Here is a 5032-nt window from a genome sequence, read left to right as displayed (position 1 = left end):
TAGGGGGCTTATAGCAATAAAAACAGCATGGGACTGGCCAAAACAGATATGAAAACCAGTGGAATAGAATAGAAGACCTAGATATGAATCCACACAGCTCTGCCCACCTGATTTTTAGCAATGCCATCCAAAACATAAAATGGAGAAAAGACAGCCTCTTCAACAAATGTTGAAACTGGAGAGCTGTGGGGAACAGATTGTGAGAATCCTATGAGAACTTGACATAAGCACAGTTGTGTGCAATAATCTACAGGCTGAGTTTGGCATGGCCCTAGCCGCAGAACAGAGTGAGAGGCAAAATGCGGCACAGCTGCTTTTCCTAAGTTGTTTATGTTCAGAGAAGTAGGAACGCAGGTTTCTCTTGTTACAATGTCACACCCCTCCCAGAACTGTTGCTCCACCTCCTTGTTTACCACTGGATATAAAAGACACACTGAAGAAGGATGGGGGATGGATGGAGGATTGGTGATTGATTGGCAGGCTGCATGAAAGAATGATGCTGCTGCTGAGTTATGCTAGAGATTAGAGGAAACATGAGACAGTGCAAGACTGAGCACCCAGACTTTAAAAGGGAACATGGGACAGTGCAAGTCTGAGGAATGAGGCTTTAAAAGGGAACATGGGACAGTGCAAGTCTGAGGGCCAAGACTTTAAGAGAGATTAAAGAAAACATGGGACAGAGCAAATCTAAGGAAAGAGACTTTAAAGAACAGAAAATAAGAAAAATTTTAGAAGTAAGGTTTTAAAGAATAAGAAAAAAAAAGAGAATAATAGAAAAGAAGCAACGAGGCTGTTGTGTGTCTCCATCCAAGCGCCCAGCACACCTGACCCCAACTTTATGCATGTCTGTCTTCTATCATTTGTCCTTTCTGCATCTCCAGTCACCCCCAGTTAGGTCACGAGAAAGCTCACAACAGATATCTGCATGTACAAAGCTGAAACTAGATCCATGTCTCTCACCCTGTACAAGTATCAACTTGAAGTGGCCTAAGGGCCTTAATATAAGACCTGAAACTTTGAAGCCAGTGAGGGAACAACAGGGAATACAATGGAATTAATAGGTATAGAAAATGACTTTCAAAATAGAACTCAAATGGCTCGGCAACTAAGAGAAAGGATTAACAAATGGCACTGCATGAAATTAAAAATCTTCTGCACAACAAAAGAAATGGTCACCAGATTGAAGAGGCAGCCCACAGAATGGGAGAAAATCTTTGCCAGCTATACATCTGACAAGGGATTAATAACCAGAATACACAGGGAGCTCAAAAAGCTAAATTCCCCAAACACCAATGACCCAATGAAGAAATGGGCAAATGAAATGAACAGAACTTCATCATCGGAAGAAGTCCACATGGCTAAAAACACATGAACAAATGCTAAACATTCCTGGCCATAAAGGAAATGCAAATCAAAACCACATTAAGAGTCCATCTCATTCTTGTTAGAATGGCTATCATCGAGAATATAAATAACAACAAATGTTGGTGAGGATGTGGGGAAAAAAGCCTCATACACTGTTGGTGGGACCGTAAATTAGCATAACCACTATGGAAAACAGTATGGAGGCTTCTCAAACAAAATGAAAAATAGAACTGCCATATGATCCAGCAATGCTACTCCTAGGGATATACCCAAAGGAATGGAAGTCAGGTTACAATAAAGGCACCTACACACCCATGTTTTTTGAAGCATTATTCACAATAGCTAAGCTACGGAAATAGCCAAGGTGCCCCACTACTGAAGAATGAATGGATTAAGAAAATGTGGTATTTATATACAATGGAATTTTATGCAGCCATGAAGAATGAAATTTTGTTGTTTGCAGGTAAATGGAACTGGAGAACATCATCTTAAGCAAAGTTAACCAGTTAACTTCAGAAAGCCAAAGGCTGCATATTTTCTCTCATATGTGGAATATAGACCTAATATAAATACAAGCAATATTATGAAAAACAGGTCTCGCTAAGGGGAGGTCACCTATGAGAGAGGGATGGCAAAAGAAGGAAGCTAAAAAGGTGAATGTGGCCGATGTACTTCCTATACTAGAATGAATACAGAATTTTTAAACCTGTTGAAATCACCATAAAAAGGGGACTAAGGTAGAAAGGAGAAAAATATCGATGAGCCTATTCAGGTTATAATACCTACATACATGGGAATGTCACAAGGAAAGTCCCCATAGAGCTATCCTAAACAAACAAGAATGTCATTTTGTTTTTTACAGAAATGGAGACCAAGAAGGCAGAACAGGTCCTGCCTCGGGAGGATGTGGGTTAGGGTGTAGGAGGGTGAATATGGTAGAAATATTACGTACTTGTGTATGAAAATGGAAAAATGAGACCTATTGAAACTATTCCAGGAATAGGAGGGGGAAAATGGATAAAGGAGAATGATGGAAGGGGTGAATTCAACTAAGATATATTGTAAGAACTTTTGTAAATGTCACAATGTACTCCCAGCACAACAACAACAATAACAAATACATGTAAGGGCTTAAATAAGTTAAAAATCTATCACTTATGTAATAATCTGGAGTTAGTAGGCAATTCAGAACTCATATATATTTAATCTGTACATTCTTAAATTGTAGTTTTCATTTGTAGATGGGTCATCTGCATTGGAGGAAACTGACAGTGTTGGCAGAGTTTCCTTTTTAAGGTATGACCCGGAAACCATGTACATCACTGTTGCTTATGTCCCTTTGGCCAAATTGTGGTCACATGGCCACATATAGCAGCAAGGGAGGCTGGGAAATGTTGTCTCTATCTGAATGGCTATATGCCCACTAAAATTGAAAGGGAAATGGTCTATTACTAAAAGGAAGAAGAGAATGGGTATTAGGGAATAATGAGCAATTTATGCTACCTACTTTCTCACTAGTACATAAATTTGTATTGAGGGAAAAATTAGGAAATAAATTTCCATTCCAGACATTTTATTTTTGATCCTCTTTCCTGTAGTTATAGAAGCCCATGTAACCAGCACCTTCAAGGACCAGAATGTGAGTTTTTTGAAGGCAGAGGACCGTATTATCTTAATGACTTGTACATACCCAGGATTTATAACAGAATTATTTTTAATAAATATTTGTCAAAATGAACAATTAGAGTTGCACCTAAATCCTTCATCTGGGTTGAACCCCTTTAGTGACATGTGGACTGTAGACTTTCCACATTTTAATGTAATGAAGCATAATGTAATGTATATACCATAGACTCACCTATGGCTCTACTAACCATAGGATCCAACAGGTTGCATGATGAAGCCCTTTAGTGTGTTCTTGCCATGTGGTAGTTCTTTGGAGAAAAGAGTAATGTCTTTTTTAAAAAATTGACTCCCAAAATGGGGTCCTACTCTATCAAGTTGAAAATTTAAACCAAACACGGGGCCATTAACTTAAAAAATGTTTATTATCCATTTTCTTGGCTCTCAGAGATGATCTAATGCAGAAGCAGTTTCTGGAAGCCATAGCCTGGCCGACCCAGCTATGCAGTATTATTTTGTAAGCCATCTTTCTTTATAACATTCCCAGAATGGGTCTCTTTTGCCTGAGGTTGGGAAAATCCACTGCAAGTATTCACAGTAACTCAAATTCCAGATTCTACATGTTATTTTTGGTTGGATCAGGTGAGTAGACTTCATTAGAAACAGGAAGAAAATCTCGTTGGGGCTAGAAAGAAAATTAGCATTGTTGGCCTGTATTCTGTATCTGACATTGTGCTGGAGCAATTCAATGCATCTGATTTAGTTCTGATGACAATCTAAAATGAGCAGACATTGTTATAGGAAACTTTTTAGGGTCAAAGAAGTGACATGATAAAATATCATTGCTGCAACTTAGGGTTTCTTGGAAGCAGACTCCAAGATAGACATTTGTGTTCAGAAAGTTTGTTAGGGGTAGTGGCCTTGTTCTCACCTTTCTCTTCGTTTGGCGCGCACTCTGCGCCACCTCCGTCAGCCTCCTGCCTGCCGTCTCCTTAAGACCAAACACCATGCCTTCAATTAAGTTGCAGAGTTCTGATGGAGAGATATTTGAAGTCAATGTAGAAATTGCCAAACAATCTGTGACCATCAAGACCATGTTGGAAGATTTGGGAATGGATGATGAAGGAGATGATGACCCAGTTCCTCTACCAAATGTTAATGCAGCAATATTGAAAAAGGTCACTCAGTGGTGCACCCACCACAAGGATGACCCTCCTCCTGAAGATGATGAGAACAAAGAAAAGAGAACAGACGATATCCCTGTTTGGGACCAAGAATTCCTGAAAGTTGACCAAGGAACACTTTTTGAACTCATTTTGGCTGCAAACTACTTAGACATAAAAGGTTTGCTTGATGTGACATGCAAGATTGTTGCCAATATGATTAAGGGGAAAACTCCTGAGGAGATTCGCAAAACCTTCAATATCAAAAATGACTTCACTGAAGAGGAGGAAGCCCAGGTACGCAAAGAGAACCAGTGGTGTGAAGAAAAGTGAAAAATTGTGCCTGACACTGTAACACTATAAGGATTGTTCCAAATACTCGTTGCACTGCTCTGTTTATAATTGTTAATATTAGACAGGCAGTAGACAAATGCAGCACATCAATTGTCTTAGCATAAGATTGTCCTCATTGCATGTGTAGTTTGAGTACAGACTCCAAACCTATGACTGAGTTTCTGCTAGTATGAGCAAAAGCTTTCCTCTTTACTCTGAATAAAACTGAACTATGGGTCCTCTGTAGAAAGTGGCATTTTGGACTTTTCCTCTTCTGTCAAGCAATTTCTGCCTAGTTCATTGTCCAGTTAACGCTAGTTAAGCTTTTAAAAGTTGTCATTGTAAATAAAACAGCTTGCAAAAAGTTTTATTATCTTTATTCATGAGTCGGAAACTGGAAAAGGCCTACTTGAAGTTAATGGTCTGAGTGGGGATATTGGGATGTCCTCCAGACTCCTAGAGTCAAGCACGTACCCCTGATACTGATCAGCTTACATGAAGCAGGGCTCTTAATTGGACTTGAGGACTTTTTTTTTTTTAAATCTTCG

The 5032-nt window shown here is 39.2% G+C and overlaps 1 pseudogene; it reads left to right on the top strand.

The window, feature by feature from the left end:
- The first annotated feature begins 3903 nt into the window (after positions 1–3903).
- Positions 3904–4545, top strand: LOC109675847 (S-phase kinase-associated protein 1 pseudogene; annotated as a pseudogene).
- Positions 4546–5032: the final 487 nt, after the last annotated feature.

This window comes from Castor canadensis, chromosome 17, assembly GCF_047511655.1.
Source record: "Castor canadensis chromosome 17, mCasCan1.hap1v2, whole genome shotgun sequence".
Lineage (NCBI taxonomy): Eukaryota > Metazoa > Chordata > Mammalia > Rodentia > Castoridae > Castor > Castor canadensis.
The sequence above is the reverse complement of the archived record's forward strand: the minus strand, read 5'-3'. Positions and strand labels throughout refer to the sequence as shown.